At 39.5% G+C, this 19,683-nt stretch overlaps 1 long non-coding RNA gene across 1 annotated transcript; it reads left to right on the top strand.

The window, feature by feature from the left end:
- The first annotated feature begins 3,392 nt into the window (after positions 1 to 3,392).
- On the top strand, positions 3,393 to 19,328 carry LOC132373074 (uncharacterized). Its single transcript, XR_009505336.1, has 3 exons — positions 3,393 to 3,503; positions 14,895 to 15,688; positions 18,979 to 19,328. It is a non-coding gene; the product is annotated as an uncharacterized LOC132373074 (long non-coding RNA).
- The last annotated feature ends 355 nt before the right edge of the window (positions 19,329 to 19,683 follow it).

Raw genomic sequence — 19,683 nt, forward strand, 5'->3', positions numbered from 1 at the left:
ATCAGTTTCTACTCAGAAATCTGCTAATTTTAGTTTTTAAAAGGGCTTTGGACTCCTAAAGTATTTCATGCCTAATCCACTACTCAAACAATTTAAATTCAAAGTTTAGGGACTTCCCTGGTGGTACAGTGGTTAAGACTTTGCCTTCCAACGCAGAGGGTGCAGGTTTCTATCCCTGGTTGAGGAGCAAAGATCCCACATGCCTCGTGGCCAAAAAACCAAAACATAAAACAGAAGCAATATTGTAACAAATTCAATAAAAACTTAAAAAAAATTTAAAAATGTTTAAAAAGATACCTGTTAGTACAATATTTTCAAAGAATTTTTACTATCACCATATTACAGACATGGAAACTGAGTGATGTGGGCTGTGTCTGTGATACTAATGGCCACGTTTATGTAGTTATTGGTATAGTTTAACAATTTACAGTTGCAGGCTTCATAAAAATTCATTAGTTTTTATGACACTATTAATCTTCCATCTAATTCTAGTGAATTGAAAAAGTTAATTTAAATTTTTATCAAATATTATCTACAATAGTTTAAAAACCAAATAATGTTAAATGGCTTGTGACAAAACAGTAGTTGCTTGTGTTTCATCTCTACCTCTATCCTGATCTCCAGAAGTAATAATTTTGAACTCTTTTATATGTATTTTTTGGCATTAGCCTTTCAATCTTTTGATTTATAAATTTTATATATTATATTCATTGTCTTCCTCAATTTCTGCTCAAATACAATATTCTATCTTTTCATTGTTATGACTATGTTAATAGTTATCCACTAAGCCAAGTAGTATGCTATTGGTTATTTTTCTTTTTGTACAACTTTTTCTTCTACCTGGAGGTAATATTACTATAGTGACTTCATTTCTTCATCTGTTTAGTTTTCTAAGAACATGTGATGAAGCCTCCCCACCCCTTCCAACAGCTTCATAACAAGCTTATTACTATGTTTGGCTGCACAGTTGAAGCTGTCGGGTACTTTCTTCCTTCCTTTCCTCTCACACCCACCTTTGGGGAAGGGAAGGATGTGAAGGCATCGTCTGTTTACTATGTGGAACATCACCCTTGCCTTTCTCTGTGCTTCATGTCTGGAATCTCCCTGATTCAGCTTCTCCAACGGAAACATTGCCGGAGAGAAAACCCTTGTCTCCTATCACGGGGGTTGGAGAGGGAGTGACAGTGTAGGGTGGGAGCGGGACCCAGGGCCCAAGTGTTCCTCATACAGACTTTCAGACAGGTCTTCTCTTTTCAGTGCCTTGGCCTCATCTCTAACAGGCACCTTGAATTCTGGAGTTTTCCAGGGTTTGCTCCTCAAAGCCGTATCTCCCCTCAAGTCCCCTCACCTTACCTTTTCAGGCACTGAGTTTGACCTTTCTCCTCTCAACTAAATGATTCACAGTTCTCCTGCTTACCTTTACCATTTTGATTCAGGGCTATAGATGATTTGATTTTCATCAAAAATATATGGCATGGTTTGTTTCCTATTTTCCTTGTTTTGAGGTAACTTTTGAGAGGGGATTTGACCTGTCTTTGCTCTTCCAACTTAAAACTGGATGCCTTTATGGATTTTTTAGAAGGCTCTGCTTTTATTTTCTGGCCAGCAGTCTGTGGTCTAATGGTCCAGTGGTCTTTCACCCATAGGGATTCATAGAGTTCCTTTACATTCAGGAGATGTTTTGGTTAGGGCTCTTTGGTAGCAAACAAAAGAGACCACGTCTGGTTACCTTAAGCTCACAAAATCCAAGGACAGGCTGAGTGGCCAGGTCTTAGCTGGGATAGAGCCTAGGGAAGCTCTAAGCATCTAAGTAGCTGGAACTAATGGGCAGTCTCTCCCCTGGGCTGTTTTGAGAGGATTGCACATCTCCATTCCTGTTCTTTCATCACTTCACTCAAGAGTCAAATTCCAAGCAGAAAAAATATGATTGTTCAAACTGGGATCAGATGCCCATTTCTTAAGAATTCTTAGCCAAAAGAAAGGGGAAGGAATGTTGGCAGGCAAAACAAAGCAAATAAATAAATAGAGGTCCACCCAGGTGATAATTTTATAGGGTTGGAGAGGTTAATGGAAGCTGGTTTTGCTTTTTTTGAGATCTTTCAGGCAAAAATTCTCCTTGGGATGTGCCAAGTCACTGGCAGGTCACTTTTTATTACAATGTGCTTGCTGGTACAGGCTGTCCACTTAGGAGAGGCAGAGTACACTTGCCACCAAAAATTCATCTGAATTCTCTTCAGTAGGACTCTCTTGAAATGCTTTCTATAGGATGTTTTGGGCTAGAATTCTTTGGAGTGGAATTCAGGAATCTTTCTAGGAATAAGTGATTTATTTATTTATTTATTTTTTCACTCAAATTCAAACAGTTCCTCTCTAGGAAGAGTCCCTTACATAATCATGCAGTTTTCAGTGGGGAGAAAGTTTAGTTCTTTACTCCAGGTTCCCCTGAGGATGAAGGGCCATACATCTCAAATTTGCAGGGCAGTCAACAGAGTGATTTACGACCCATCGCTTCACAAGTCAGCTTCACTCAAGCAATTGAGAGAAGGAAGAACAATCAAATATGTTCTCCTAAGTTCTTGTCTTTGCAGATCAAATGGTAATCTTCGTAGCCAAGCACCTATCTAAAATAACATCAATATTTCAGTCTCAAGGGGCAAACCAGTCTCACAAGTTTGTGAATTGTCAGCATAATTAAGCCAAGACTCTGGCATAGCCCAAAGACATTTCCCAGAAACTTTAGGCCCCAGAGAAGAGTTATGTCAAACAGATAGAATAGTTTCAGATTTCTTGAGAAAAGGAAAATTACAGTAATATTTATAAGGGGAATCTGTACAAATCCAATGTTTTCCTAAAGTCATCATTTCTCAGACTTCAGTATGAGAGTGCTTTTGAATAAATAATCTGCAGTTAGTGTGAATTTTTGGCGTTTGGAAAATTTATTAGCAAAGTTAACCTCAGGAACATTGCCCTCTTCTGGAAGTACTATTAAATATCTTTTCTGCAGGGAGGTGTAATAATACAATATGAATTTAATGAGGAATATATAGGTAACAGGTCTTTTTCTAAACTTCGCCAATCAAATGAACATGTTTCAGCCAACTAGAAGTTGCAATATGAATAGAAATATCACGTGATATTGAAATGCTGCCAAAGTTAGGGCCTGAAAATTGTGATACACACTGGCTAGTTGAGCTGTTTTCAAAAGACTTGGCTGCTAGCACATGGCTGTAAAACATCATTTATCTTAGTGCAAGCCATCCATAGATTCATCCTCATTTTCTGGAAGAGGAAGCTGAACAAGCAAGGGAGAGAGAGACAAGTATTGACTCTAAGGAAGGGACCAGGCAGACACTCAAATAACTTCCATTTGTTGTTTCCACTGAAGGTAAAAGTGGGGCCTTAGAAGACAGAAATGGCTAAAGATAACGTGGCCTGAAAGCAGCAGACTGAATTCAGCAAATCACAGAAGTAGGGTGGTCACTGGGGAGATGACTCAGCAAATTGTAAGTCTCGCAATTATAACAAAGATAAGAAGTGATTTTTTTTTCCTTGCTGGACTTAAAAAGACAATGACATTGAAAGGGGGTTTGGTCAATCTCATCAGCTAAGTGGCCCAAAAGAGGGGTGAAAATGCCTGTAGGTTACAACCAGCTGGAACAAAGTACCTTGCCCTCCGAGGTATAAGAAATGCTAAGCAAGGTATTTGAACAATTCCATGATGACAGGATGAAGCCTAACAACTTCTGGATAAAAACAAATTGAAATGAAATTTCACCCCAACAGTATTGTGCTTTTATGTTTAACATGTCCTGATTCAGTTCCATGAATATTTTTTGAGCACCTCCAATTTTTTTTTTTTTTTTACTAACCCTAGTGTTAATATCAATGCTTCTAGAATCTTTTTTTTTTTTAATTTATTTATTTAATTTATTTTTGGCTGGGTTGGGTCTTCGTTGCTGCACGCAGGCTTTCTCTAGTTGTGGAGAGCAGGGGCTACTCTTCGTTGCAGTGCGCGGGCTTCTCATTGCGGTGGCTTCTCTTGTTGTGGAGCATGGGCTCTAGGCACCCGGGCTTCCGTAGTTGTGGCACACGGGCTCAGTAGTTGTGGCTTGTGGGCTCTAGAGCTTGGGCTCATTAGTTGTGGTGCACGGGCTTAGTTGCTCCGCGGCATGTGGGATCTTCCCGCACCAGGGCTCGAACCCGGGTGCCTTGCATTGGCAGGCAGATTCTTAACCACTGTGCCACCAGGGAAGCCCTAGAATCTTTATAAGAATGAATTTCTTGTGAAACATAGCAAGCAAGTCATTAATCCCTTTAAAGTACTTAATGCAATGCTTCATGACAGGAAGTGAGCAGGATAGTAAAAACCTTTACTACTTAAAACCACACTTAATATTTTTATGGCTAGTTGGCCTGACAAAATATCCTCTGTGAGTCATCACTTCAAAGTGAGGTCCTGGGGACTTATTAAAGATGTAACAGCAGGCCTCACGTCCATTGTATAAGGCCCCCCCAAATTGAACTGCTCAGGCAAGAGCATTTAAGTAAGAGGGAGCCTGCAGAGTGTCTTTGTGTGTCCCATGATCTGGGAAACCATGGGCCCATGTGCCTTTCTTTTAAATCTTTAAGTTATATTCCTGACAGCTTAGCCTTGAATAGTTTTACATTTACTTATAACTGACCAATTTCGACTGACTAAAGAGAGCATAAAGCCTTACATGGTCGTATCTAGCTTGTTTAGTGTTGAAATAGTTCTGTCAAGTTCATTAAGATAAAGATTTAATTTGGAGCCATTTGCAAAGTATGGGCTGAGGGAAGGAGCAATTTGCAATTTGTCAGCTATTGCCCCACTCTTTGGGCAACAGCCAGGAAGCCCTAGCACCACTTTTAAGCCAAATAAGAGCAAAGAATGGAATATAGAAGTCTATTTGGCTTGTACGTAGAACTTTCTAAACTTAGCGCCACTCTCATTAACAGTTTTTAGACACTCTCTTTTCTTATAAAGCTCTAGGGGTTAGAAATCCCACAGCTTACACTGATACCCTTGATAATGTTTCAAAATATTCACAGTTAGTAATATTTTCTATCCACATTTTCTAAATCTTACAAGTCAAAAGCCATTTTCCCCTTTCTTTAGATTTCAAAGGAAATGGATTCACTCATAATTTATTTTTTTAAATTTTTATTTCTTTTAACATCTTTATTGGAGTGTAATTGCTTTACAATGTTGTGTTAGTTTCTTCTGTATAACAAAGTGAATCAGTTATACGTATACATATATCCCCGTATGCCCTCCCACTTGCGTCTCCCTCTCACCCTCCCTATCCCACCCCTCTAGGTGGTCACAAAGCACCGAGCTGATCTCCCTGTGCTATGCGGCTGCTTCCCACTAGCTATCTGTTTTATATTTGGTAGTGTTTATATGTCAGTGCCACTCTCTCACTTCTTCCCAGCTTACCCTTTTCCCCCTCCCCTTACCCTCAAATCCATTCTCTACATCTGCGTCTTTATTCCTGTCCTGCCCCTAGGTTCTTCAGAACCTTTTTTTTTTTTGCTTTAGATTCCATATATATGTGTTAGCATACGGTATTTCTTTTTCTCTTTCTGACTTACTTCACTCTGTATGACAGACTCTAGGTCCATCCATCTCACTGCAAATAACTCAATTTCCTTTCTTTTTATGGCTGAGTAATATTCCATTGTATATATGTACCATATCTTCTTTATCCATTCATCTGTCGATGGACACTTAGGTTGCTTCCATGTCCTGGCTATTGTACATAGTGCTGCAATGAACATTGTGGTACATGACTCTTTTTGAATTATGGTTTTCTCAGGGTATATGCCCAGTAGTGGGATTGATGGGTCGTATGGTAGTTCTATTTTTAGTTTTTTAAGGAACCTCCATACTGTTCTCCATAGTGGCTGTATCAATTTACATTCCCACCAACAGTGCAAGAGGGTTCCCTTTTCTCCATACCCTCTCCAGCATTTATTGTTTGTAGATTTTTTGATGATGGCCATTCTGACCAGTGAGAGGTGATACCTCATTGTAGCTTTGATTTGCATTTCTCTAATGATTAGTGATGTTGAGCATCCTTTTATGTGTTTGTTGGCAATCTATATATCTTCTTTGGAGAAATGTCAGTTTAGGTCTTCTGCCCATTTTTGGATTGGGTTGTTTGTTTTTTTCATATTGAGCTGCATGAACTGCTTGTATATTTTGGAGATTAATCCTTTGTCAGTTGTTTCGTTTGCAAATATTTTCTCCCACTCTGAGGGTTGTCTTTTCATCTTGTTTATGGTTTCCTTTGCTGTGCAAAAGCTTTTAAGTGTCATTAGGTCCCATTTGTTTATTTATTTTTTTTAATTTCCATTTCTCTAGGAGGTGGGTCAAAAAGGATCTTGCTGTGATTTATGTCATAGAGTGTTCCGCCTATGTTTTCCTCTAAGAGTTTGATAGTGTCTGGCCTTACATTTAGGTCTTTAATCCATTTTGAGTTTATTTTTGTGTATGGTGTTAGGGAGTGTTCTAATTTCATTCTTTTACATGTAGCTGTCCAGTTTTCCCAGCACCACTTATTGAAGAGGCTGTCTTTTCTCCATTGTATATTCTTGCCTCCTTTATCAAAGATAAGGTGACCATATGTGCGTGGGTTATCTCTGGGCTTTCTATCCTGTTGCATTGATCTATATTTCTGTTTTTGTGCCAGTACCATACTTTCTTGATTACTGTAGCTCTGTAGTATAGTCTGAAGTCAGGGAGCCTGATTCCTCCAACTCTGTTTTTCTTTCTCAAGATTGCTTTGGCTATTCGGGGTCTTTTGTGTTTCCATACAAATTGTGAAATTTTTTGTTCTAGTTCTGTGAAAAATGCCATTGGTAGTTTGATAGGTATTGCATTGAATCTGTAGATTGCTGTGGGTAGTATAGTCATTTTCACAGCGTTGATTCTTCCAATCCAAGAACATGGTATATCTCTCCATCTGTTTGTATCATCTCTAATTTCTTTCATCAGTGTCTTATAGTTTTCTGAATACAGGTCTTTTGTCTCCCTAGGTAGGTTTATTCCTAGGTATTTTATTCTTTTTGTTGCAATGGTAAATGGCAGTGTTTCCTTAATTTCTCTTTCAGATTTTTCATCATTACTGTATAGGAATTCAAGAGATTTCTGTGCATTAATTTTGTATCCTGCTACTTTACCAAATTCATTGATTAGCTCTAGTAGTTTTCTGGTAGCATCTTTCGGATTCTCTATGTATAGTATCATGTCATCTGCAAACAGTGACAGTTTTACTTCTTTTCCAATTTGGATTCCTTTTATTTCCTTTTCTTCTCTGATTGCTGTGGCTAAAACTTCCAAAACTATGTTGAATAATAGTGGTGAGAGTGGGCAACCTTGTCTTATTCCTGATCTTAGTGGAAATGGTTTCATTTTTTCACCATTGAGAACGGTGTTGGCTGTGGGTTTGCCTTATATGGCCTTTATTATGTTGAGGTAAGTTCCCTCTATGACTTTATCATAAATATGTGTTTTTATCATAAATATGTGTTGAATTTCGTCGAAAGCTTTTTCTGCATCTATTCAGATGATCATATGGTTTTTCTCCTTCAGTTTGTTAGTATGGTTTATCACATTGATTGATTTGCATATATTGAAGAATCCTTGCATTCCTGGGATAAACCCCACTTGACCGTGATGTATGATCCTTTTAATGTGCTGTTGGATTCTGTTTGCTAGTATTTTGTTGAGAATTTTTGCATCTACGTTCATCAGTGATATTTGCCTGTAATTTTCCTTTTTTTGTGACATCTTTGTCTGGTTTTGGTATCAGGGTGATGGTGGCCTCATAGAATGAGTTTGGGAGTGTTCCTCCCTCTGCTATATTTTGGAAGAGTTTGAGAAGGATAGGTGTTATCTCTTCTCTAACTGTTGGATAGAATTCGCCTATGAAGCCATCTGGTCCTGGGCTTTTGTTTGTTGGAAGATTTTTAATCACACTTTCAGTTTCAGTGCTTGTGATTGGTCTGTTTATATTTTCTATTTCTTCCTGGTTCAGTCTCGGAAAGTTGTGCTTTTCTAAAAATTATCAGTTTCTTCCAGGTTGTCCATTTTATTGGTATAGAGTTGCTTGTAGTCGTCTCTTAGGATGCTTTGTATTTCTGTGGTGTCTGTTGTAACTTCTCCTTTTTCATTTCTAATTTTATTGATTTGAGTCCTCTCCCTCTTTTTCTTGATGAGTCTGGCTAATGTTTTATCAGTTTAGTTTATCTTCTCAAGGAACCTGCTTTTAGTTTTATTGACCTTTGATATTGTTTTCTTTGTTTCTATTTCATTTATTTCTCGTCTGATCTTTATGATGTCTTTCTTTCTACTAACTTTGGGTTTTGTTTGTTCTTCTTTCTCTAGTTCCTTTAGGTGTAAGGTTAGATTGTTTATTTGAGATTTTTCTTGTTTCTTGAGGTAGGCTTGTATCGCTATAAACTTCCCTCTTAGAACTGCTTTTGTTGCATCCCATAGGTTTTGAATCATCATGTTTTCATTGTCATTTGTCTCTAGGTATTATTTGATTTCCTCTTTGATTTCTTCAGTGATCTCTTGGTTATTTAGTAATGTATTGTTTAGTCTCTATGTGTTTGTGTTTTTTTACGTTTTTTTCCCTGTAATTCGTATCTAATCTCATAGCGTTGTGGTCAGAAAAGATGCTTGATATGATTTCAATTTTCTTAAATTTACTGAGGCTTGATTTGTGACCCAAGATGTGATCTATCCTGTAGAATGTTCCTTGTGCGCTTGAGAAGAAAGTGTAATCTGCTGTTTTTGGATGGAATGTCCTATAAATATCAATGAACTCTATCTGGTCTATTATGTCATTTAAAGCTTCTGTTTCCTTACTAATTTTCTGTTTGGATGATCTGTCCATTGGTGTAAGTGAGTTGTTAAAGTCCCCCATAATTATTGTGTTACTGTCGATTTCCTCTTTGATAGTGTTAGCAGTTGCCTTATGTATTGAGGTGCTCCTATGTTGGGTGCATATATATTTGTAATTGTTATATCTTCTTCTTGGATTGATCCCTTGATCATTATGTAGTGTCCTTCCTTGTCTCTTGTAACATTCTTTATTTAAAGTCTATTTTATCTGATATGAGTATTGCTACTCCAGATTTCTTTTGATTTCCATTTGCATGGAATATCTTTTTCCATCCCCTCACTTTCAGTCTGTATGTGTCCCTAGGTCTGAAGTGGGTCTCTTGTAGACAGCATATATATGGGTCTTGTTTTTGCATCCATTCAGCAAGCCTGTGTCTTTTGGTTGGAGCATTTAATCCATTCACGTTTAAGGTAATTATCGATATGTATCTTCCTGTTATCATTTTCTTAATTGTTATGGGTTTGTTTTTGTAGGTCCTTTTCTTCTCTGTGTTTCCCACTTAGAGAAGTTCCTTTAGCATTTGTTGTAGAGCTGGTTTGGTGGTGCTGAATTCTCTTAGCTTTTGCTTGTCTGTAAAGCTTTTGATTTCTCCACTGAATCTGAATGAGATCCTTGCCAGGTAGAGTAATCTTGGTTGTAGGTTCTTCCCTTTCATCACTTTAAATATATCATGCCACTCCCTTCTGGCCTGTAGAGTTTCTGCTGAGAAATCAGCTGTTAACCTTATGGGAGTTCCCTTGTATGTTATTTGTTGTTTTCCCTTGTTGCTTTCAATAATTTTTCTTTGTCTTTAATTTTTCCAATTTGATTATTGTGTGTCTCTGTGTGTTTCTCCTTGGATTTATCTTTCCTGGGATTCTCTGCACTTCCTGGAATTGGGTGGCTATTTCCTTTCCCATGTTAGGGAAGTTTTCGACTCTAATCTCTTCAAATATTTTCTCAGGTCCTTTCTCTATCTCTTCTCCTTCTGTGACCCCTATAATGCGAATGTTGTTGCATTTAATGTTGTCCCAGAGGTCTCTTAGGCTGTCTTCATTTCTTTTTATTCTTTTTTCTTTATTCTGTTCTGCAGCAGAGAATTCCACCATTCTGTCTTCCAGGTCACGTATCCGTTCTTCTGCCTCAGTTATTCTGCTATTGATTCCTTCTAGTGTATTTTACATTTCAGTTATTGTATTGTTCATCCCTTTTTGTTTGTTCTTTAATTCTTCTAGGTGTTTGTTCTTTAATTCTTCTAGGTCTTTGTTAAACATTTCTTGCATCTTCTCGATCTTTGCCTCCATTCTTTTTCTGAGGTCCTGGAACATCTTCACTATCATTATTCTGAATTCTTTTTCTGGAAGGTTGCCTATCTCCACTTCAGTTAGTTGTTTTTCTTGGATTTTAACTTGTTCCTTCATCTGGTACATAGCCCTTTGCCTTTTCATCTTGTCTATCTTTCTGTGAATGTGGTTTTTGTTCCACAGGCTGCAGGATTGTAGTCCTTCTTGCTTCTGCTGCCTGCCCTCTGGTGGATGAGGCTGTCTCCCCTACTATTATTATGTTACCATCGATTTCTCCTTTTGTGGCTGTTAGCATTTGCCTTATGTATTGAGGTGCTCCTCTGTTGGGTGCATAAATATTTACAATTGTTATATCTTCTTCTTGGGTTGATCCCTTGATCATTATGTAGTGTCCTTCTTTGTCTCTTGTAATAGTCTTTATTTTAAAGTCTATTTTGTCTGATATGAGAATTGCTAATCCAGCTTTCTTTTGATTTCCATTTGAATGAAATATCTTTTTCCATCCCCTCACTTTCAGTCTGTATGTGTCCCTAGGTCTGAAGTGGGTCTCTTGTAGACAACATATATATGGGTCTTGTTTTTGTATCCATTCAGCCAGGCTGTGTCTTTTGGTTGGAGCATTTAATCCATTTACATTTAAGGTAATTATCAATATGTATGTTCCTATTACCATTTTCTTAATTGTTTTGGGTTTATTATTGTATGTCTTTTCCTTCTCTTGTGTTTCCTGCCTAGAGAAGATCCTTTAGCATTTGTTGTAATGCTGGTTTGGTGGTGCTGAATTCTCTTAGCTTTTGCTTGTCTGTAAGGATTTTAATTTCTCTGTCAAATGTGAATGAGATCCTTGCTGGGTAGAGTAATCTTGGTTGTAGCTTTTTCCCTTTCATCACTTTAAATATGTCCTGCCACTCCCTTCTGACTTGCAGAGTTTCTGCTGAAAGGTCAGCTGTTAACCTTATGGAGATTCCCTTGTATGTTATTTGTTGCTTTTCCCTTGCTGCTTTTAATATATTTTTCTTTATATTTAATTTTTGATAGTTTGATTAATATGTGTCTTGTTATGTTTCTTCTTGGATTTATCGTGTATGGGACTCTCTGTGCTTCCTGGACTTGACTGATTATTTCCTTTCCCATATTAGGGAAGTTTTCAACTATAATCTCTTCAAATATTTTCTCAGAACCTTTCTTTTTTTTCTTCTTCCTCTGGGACCCCTATAATTCGAATGTTGGTGCATTTAATGTTGTCCCAGAGGTCTCTGAGATTGTCTTCAATTCTTTTCATTCTTTTTTCTTTATTCTGCTCTGCAGTAGTTATTTCCACTATTTTATGTTCCAGGTCACTTATCTGTTCTTCTACTTCAGTTATTCTGCTATTGATTCCTTCTACAGAATTTTTCATTTCATTTATTGTCTTGTTCATCATTGTTTGTTTGCTCTTTAGTTTTTCTAGGTCCTTGCTAAACATTTCTTGTATTTTCTCCATTCTATTTCCAAGATTTTGGATATCTTTACTATCATTACTCTGAATTCTTTTTCAGGTAGACTGCCTATTTCCTCATCATTTGTTTGGTCTGGTGGGTTTTTACTTTGCTCCTTCATCTGCTGAGTATTTCTCTGTCGTCTCATGTTGCTTAACTTACTGTGTTTGGGGTCTCCCTTTCTCAGGCTTCATGTTCGTATTTCCCGTTGTTTTTGATGTCTGCCCCCAGTGGGTAAGGTTGGTTCAGTGGGTTGTGTAGGCTTCCTGGTGGACGGGACTGGTTCCTGTGTTCTGGTGGATGAGACTGGATCTTGTCTTTCTGCTGGACAGGACTGCATCTGGTGGTGTGTTTTGGGGTGTCTGTGAACTTATGATTTTAGGCAGTGTCTCTGCTAATGGGTGGGGTTGTGTTCCTGTCTTGCTAGTTGTTTGGCAGGGGGTGTCCAGCACTGGAGCCTGCTGGTCATTGAGTGGGGCTGGATCTTAACATTGAGAAGGAGATCTCTGGGAGAGCTCTCACTGATTGATATTACGTGGGGCCAAGAGGTCTCTGGTGGTCCAATGTCCTGAACTTGGCTCTCCCACCTCAGAGGCTCAGGCCTGACACCCGGCCAGAGCACTGAAACCCTGTCAGCCACACGGCTCAGAAGAAAAGGGAGAAAAAAAAGAAACAAGAAAAAAATAAAATAAAGGTATTAAAATAAAAAATAAAAAAATATTATTATAATTTAAATAAGTAATAAAAAGAAAAAAATAAAGAAGAGAGCAACCAAACCAATAACAAATCCACCAATGATAACAAGTTCTAAAAACTATACTAAGATAAATATAAAAATCAGAAACTAATCTGTCACATACAGCAAACCCCAAGTCTACAGTTGCTCCCAAAGTCCGTGGCCTCAATATTGGGAAGATTCATTGTCTATTCATGTATTCCACAGATGCAGGGTACATCAAGTTGATTGTGGAGATTTAATCTGCTGCTCCTGAGGCTGCACAGAGAAATTTCCCTGATAGCTGTGGCTCGCGTCAGTCTATGGAGCTCGTTTAGGCGGTGCTCTGAATCCCCTCTTCTCACACACCCCAGAACAATGGTCTCTTGCCTCTTAGGCAGGTCCAGACTTTTTCCCGGACTCCCTTCCAGCTAGCTGTGGTGCACTAGCCCCCTTCATGCTGTGTTCATGCAACCAACCCCAGTCCTCTCCCTGGGATCTGACCTCCAAAGCCAGAGCCTCAGCTCCCAGCCCCCACCCGTTCCGGCAGGTGAGCAGACAAGCCTCTCAGGCTGGTGAGTGCTGGTCGGCACTGATCCTCTGTGCAGGAATCTCTCCCCTTTGCCCTCCGCACCCCTGTTGCTGCGCTCTCCTCCGTGGCTCCGAAGCTTTCCCCCAGCCACCCCCCGTCTCCGCCAGTGAAGGGGCTTCCTAGTGTGTGGAAACTTTTCCTCCTTCACAGCTCCCTCCCAGAGGTTCAGGTCCTGTCCCTATTCTTTTGTCTCTGTTTTTCCTTTTGCCTTACCCAGCTACGTGAGGAATTTCTTTCCTTTTGGGAAGTCTGAGGTCTTCTGCCAGCATTCAGTAGATGTTCTGTAGGAGCTGTTCCACATGTAGATGTATTTTTGATGTATTTGTGGGGAGGAAGGTGATCTCCACATCTTACTCCTCTGCCATCTTGAAGGTCCTCCCCCTCACTCATAATTTAAAACTTTATTTTTTGAGCATGCTCCATGTACCAGACACTGCTCTAGGCTCAGAGAATTCACAGACGAATAGTCTCTGCCCTCATGGAGCTTACCTTCTGGTGAATGTTGTCTGATGTGTTGTCTTCCTTTTTACCTGTGAATATAACCAGCCGGCAGCCTCTGTTGTCCGTCTGCAACCTTCCAACTTCCTCAGAGGAAGCCCTTCATTAAAACTGAATGATTATCATCTGGCTTTCATCTCTTTCCACAACTTTTCAACCTCCCCCCACTGACTCTGTGCTATCCCAATGTGTACATTGCCTCTTGTTTTCCATTCTTCAAATACCCTAAAAAAGAAAAGAAAATAGAAGGCGAACAAACAAACAAACAAACACAAAAAGCCCATAAAACAGATGTTTGGTAATGTTGTTATCTATCCTACCTCTTTAGGAACAGAAGCAGTTTAAAAACAGGAGCTGGGCCTATTTTCAAGTAGACCTACCTGAGTTCATTCATTCACTCACTCATTCACTCATTCACTCATCCAGTAAGCATTTAAAATTATGTGTTTGTAGACATGTCTAAACTGTAGAAAAATACAAGGAGAAAATACCACTCACTCACATTCCCACCACTCAGAATTAACCACAGTTAACATCTTGGCATAATTGCTTCCAGGGTTGTGAGTATTTAACATGGAGTATAAGAACAAACCTAAACCTCATAGTAAATGCTCACCCTGTTCTGCAGCGCTTCACTCAATAACAGTACCCTTTAGGTACTTAATTATATTCATTTACTAAGAAGCAGAAGGAATGGTTTTCATGGAGGTTTCTAAACATGTTTCTCGAGATGCAGTGGAATGACTTGCTGTAGCTCTTATTGCAAAGTCCTCACAGTCCTCGTCCCACTTCAGGGTCCTCACCGCACTACCACAAAGCTTGTCTGTGTACATACAAGCATCACCGGCAATGGCTCTTCTGTTATCTACAAAATATTTGGGTGTGGGTTTGGCGGTTGGACTCTAGTGAACTCAAAGGCGCTTGTGAACACAGACTTAACCGCAAATGATCAAACGTACACACACACACACACACACACACACACACTCTGTCTCTGCAACACACACAGATACACACACACACACACACACACACACTCCATTGGCTAAAATAATTACAAAATGTTTAAAATAAATCATCTTTGACAGTGATTGCCCCTGGGGGAGGGGTAGCAAGTTACACTGGGAACTGCCCCAATTTCTTCTGCAGTCATGTATCCACTGGCTGGGAGGAATTTCCCAGCAAGCCTCTCCCACCCATTTGATTCCCTGGCAGCCTTTTTTCAGGGATTGAGTGTGTCTGAGTTCAGTCCCGATAAGTGACACAGAGGGAAAGGATTTCAGCGCTGGGAAAGGGATATTTTTCTGTCTGGCTTGGGGCGGTGGTGGGTGCTAAGAAGAGCAGATGAGCTCCAGGTGCAGCCTGCTTCACTCCTGCCTTTCCTTCTCTCCTCAGCCCTGACCTAAGGATGAGACCAGACATGTTTGGTCGGCCCTTCCCCCTGGCCGAGCAGGAGAGGCGCTGGTGGAGCTGATGGGCTGACGGCAGTGGGAATCCTGATCTCAAGCCCTCATTTGACTGCAGGCCAAGCGTTTCAAACAGCAGGCCTTTCATAGCCGGGAAAACCCCTGCTAGACCTGCTGGACACGCCACACAACCACATACAGCTCAGCTCATGTCAACAGAACTGATAACCAAATGGGGCTCCTTGGCGTCCCGTCCCCGGCAGCCTTGCCAACCCGCTACCCTCCGGGTCCCAATTAACACGCGGCTGCACTAGAACCAGGAGGCGGGAGCTGAGGGTTTGTTTACCACATAGTTAACAGGCAAACACAACTTAATCACAAGGAAAACAGCTTTTATGAGAATCATCTTGAAGTCCTTCAACGGTCCTAGTAAACCATCCAGGAAGCCAAAACCTAGAGTTCCCTCCGATGTCGTTACTGTTGGAGGGGAGGCCAGTATGGTCTTGCTTTTTGACCATTTACAGCCGCCAGGCTAAGCGATGTCTCTCCCCGTTCTGAAGACCTCTCTGGGTCATCACCCTACATGATCCTGTGATCGGCTGCACTTTGGAAAGAAATGGACTTTGGAAAGAGATACGAGGTCGGGAAAAAAAAAAATCTGTCTTTTAATCTAAACCCCCCGAACACCAGGCAATTTTCACACACTCTCTCCATCTTCATTCCATCACTGGGTAGAGGACCCCTGCGTTACCTCCTTTAACAGAGAAAACCAAGGCTCTCGAGGTAAGTCACTTCTGAAGGTTACACAGTTTAAGTCCAAAACTGGGATTTGAACCCAGGTCTGGTGGCCTCCAAACCCCATTCCCTTCCACTCTACCTTACCTTCTATCAGAAGATCTGGATTCTAGCTTTGGACCCGGTAGTTATTAGTCACCGGATGCTACGCAAATCTCTCAACAGTGTAGTATCAATTTCTTTATCAGTAAATTTTATTTTTACAGAATCAGATTTGATAATGTAAACTTGTAAAGCATTATGTCAAGTCCAGGAGTATTACTAACATTAAAGAAAGGAGCACACCAGGGCTGGGCAGTGGCCTCTCAGAGTCACAATTTATTACTGCAAGGCTTGTTGGTTAAAAATGAAAAGCGGTGTCATGGGGGTATAATGTACAGCATAGGGAATATAGTCAATAATATTGTAATAACTTTGTTGGTGACAGATGGTAACTAGACTTATCGTGGTGATCATTTCATAATGTACAGAAATATTGAATCACTATGTCATATACCTGAAATTAGCATACTATATGTCCATTATAATTCAATAAAAATAAAGAATAGTTGTTTTATTTGAAATTCTGATTTTTTTTAAATTAGTAAGCATTTCATTAAACATTAAGAACAATGTTTTAAGACATAGACTACTTATGAATGGAAATAATGTCTGGACCTCAAACTTAAAGGTTCAAAAGAATCAGTCACAGTGGTGAGGTGGGGAGGGTTTGCAGACATTCTTAGTTACTCACCAAGCATACTCTTTCCCTCTTTCTCTTTCCAAATAGGAACTAAATTTTGCTCATTTATTCTCTCATCTGTATACTGACCCCATCTTTAGGTCCAGATGCAAAGGTAATGTGAGGAGAGGTTTGCTGAGGCTTCTAGGAAAGTTCTTCTGGGAGAATTGGAATTTCAGCCCAGGTTGGAAGAATTCATCATCTCCTAAACTGTGTGATCTATACCTACTGAAGTTTTGTACAAAGGTTTAAATCATCTTCCCATGTGAATAATTTTTTTCTCTTTTTCATGTATATGAGAAAAATTGTATTAATAATGTCATTTATTTAAGCTAATTTTTAACATTGTCAACACATGAGAATACCAAGAAGAAGTCATGGTCTGGCAATTCGATTTTCTCATCTTAGTGCGACGGTAACATGCATAACCCCAAAGTTGAATAACCCTACAGTACTGAGGATCTATACGATTCAGGGAAAAATGGTGGTGCTAGAGATTATTACTTCAGTTCTAAAATGAGAGAGGGTTGGGAAGACTTGGGGAAGGAGAAGGAAAGTCTTAATTGGAATCTTGAAGGATAATTAGATTTGTATAGGTGAAGAGGCAAGGAAGGTCTTTTCAGAATGGGGAACAGAAACAGCTTAGGAAATAGGAACAAGGATAGAGATAGGAACAAGGAAGGCATTTCTGGAGAAGAGAGTTGACTTTTCATTTTGGAATATTGGTTAGGTAGGGCCTTGAATACTATATTAAGGAATGTGGATTTTAATCTCTGACATTGGGGAGCCATTGAACGTTTCTGAGTGGGGAATTACATGATGAAACTATTGTTTTAGGGAAAATATTCTGAGGATATTTGGATTTAATAGTCCCCCTAAGTATATCAGTGCTATGGACTGTGATTAATTACCTACATAATAATTCCTTTTAGTTTGGGGGTAATTTTTTTCCAGGTCACTTGGGCTTTTGGAGCTGTGTTAATACACTGCATGCTGGCTAATTCTAGTGCTCATTTGCTCGTTTCAGTTTCTTACTTTCTCTTGTTTTATTTGTCTCTTCTTCTGTCCATCTCTATAGCACGCCAACCTAATAACCTACCCACACACATGTCTCCCATGCCCTTATCTTCTCAGCGCCCATCGAACAGACTTGCTTCTTTCTGTTACCATTCATACCCTCCATCCTTGATTCCTCATTTTCCTGGTCAGTTCTTTTTTAAAAAGCTTATAAGAAAACCCTGGAATAAATTTACCTTTTTGATATTTCATTTACTGAGCACCTACTGTGTGCCAGGTACTGTGGTAGCTTCCGGGAACACCAAGTTAAAGATCTGGTACCTATCCTTTACTGTCAGTCTAGTGGAGAAGATGAACATCTATGTTATTAAAGTACAGTATGATGAGAACTCCATTTAGCAGTATGAAGAAGAAGTATGAATACTTCACCATGTTGATCCAAAGAGGCCAGATCCTTGCTGTCTATTCTTCCAAGGAACAGGAATGTTGTCTAGGTTTAGCCAGTCAGATGCCTCTTCTCAGGACTTGGGATCTTGATCTAGTGAAGCAAGGAAACTAGGAAGGAAGGAATTCATTCTGGGCAGGATTATTGCAGTGGTAAGAACGTCAGTGGCAGCATCCAGTGGCCAGTGCTGGGGTGGCTGCTATACCACTATCTTCACTATCAGACTGGTCTTGTTGGGTAATTTTGGCTAATTCTGGCTTTCTTGGTTCATGCTAAGTTACTGAATTTGTTCTCAAGACCCTCCAGCAATTCTGGGAGCAACGTCTTATCTCTGAATATATTTTATTTTTGGCTTTAATCACACTTGCTTTCTGTTGCTTACACTGAAGCACCCTGGCTAACATTGCAAAAAGACAGGCCACAAAGTGTCAGGGAAATTAGTGCAGGGGAATTTGGGTCTTGTTGGACTAAAAGCCGTGAAAAATACAGCAATATTTAAGGGATGGTAAACTTCAGCTCATGAAATACAACAAAGAAATAACTAAGTTATGGTTTATAGTAGTCTGTGATAAAGTGTGCATTGAAGGTCACTGCCACAGACCAGGATGAAGGGCATGAGAACTTCAACAGCCATGGGGTTAGAGGGCCCCTTGTAGTATCCCTGAACAGTGATGAAAAGGACAATGTGAAGTTCAAGACCCTAAATTATTGGCTTTAATTCAGGGAGTTTCAGGGAATTTCTATAATTATATTAAAATAATTCAGGCCTAAAATTCAGGGAATTTCTAAGATCGTGCTAAAATAATTCATTATCTATTTCAGCTACAGAGCTGAGACTGCTACAGACTAAACAGAGTTTAATCTGGGCATTGCCAAATTACAACATCAGTTGAATTAGCAACTTTACCAGGTCTTTTATTTAATAATAAAGATGTGCTTTGGGAAAGAATGGCATCCAGAGGTCTGAAAGGAGAATTCAGGGTATGTTGAATATTTAACCTCAAGTAAATTCCATTTGCCTGTTGTGATAGATAGAATAATTCCAAAGTTGTCCGTATCCTAATCTCTGGAACATGTGAATATGTTACTTTACAGAGCAAAAAAGATTTTGCAGATGCGATTAAGGTTAAGGACCTTGAGATGAAGAGATGATTATGGATTATCCAGGTGGGTTCAATCAAATCACAGGAACCCTTAAAAGAGAAGAACCTTTCCCAGCTTGTGGTCAGAGGGAGACATGACCATGGAAGAAAGGTCAAAGAGAGATGGAACAGTGCTGACTTTGAAGATGGAGGAAGAGGACCACAAACTAAAGAATGTAGGCGGCCTCTAGAAACTGAAAAAAGCAAGAAAACAATTTTTTCCCCAGGGCTACTAGAAGAGAATGCAGCCCTGCTGACACCTTGATTTTACCTCAGTGAGACCCATGTCAAACTTCCCTCCTACAGAACTGTAAGATAATAAATTTGTGTTGGATTAAACCACTAAGTTTTTGATAATTTGTTACAGTGACAATAGAAAATATACCACGCAAACAAGTTCCTTGTCCATTTTCTGATAAGGCTGCATTTTATTTATTTTTATTTTAAAAAAAATTAAAAAATATATTTAATTAATTTATTTATTTTTGGCTGCGTCGGGTTTTAGTTGTGGCACACGGGCTCTTTGTTGTGCCGCGTGGGTTCTTAGTTGAGGTGCACGGGCTTCTCTCTAGTTGTGGCGTGCAGGCTCCAGAGTGCGTGGGCTCTGTAGTTTGTGGCACACGGGCTCTCTAGTTGAGGCACGTTGTCTCAGTAGTTG

Source organism: Balaenoptera ricei, chromosome 10, assembly GCF_028023285.1.
Source record: "Balaenoptera ricei isolate mBalRic1 chromosome 10, mBalRic1.hap2, whole genome shotgun sequence".
Classification (NCBI taxonomy): domain Eukaryota; kingdom Metazoa; phylum Chordata; class Mammalia; order Artiodactyla; family Balaenopteridae; genus Balaenoptera; species Balaenoptera ricei.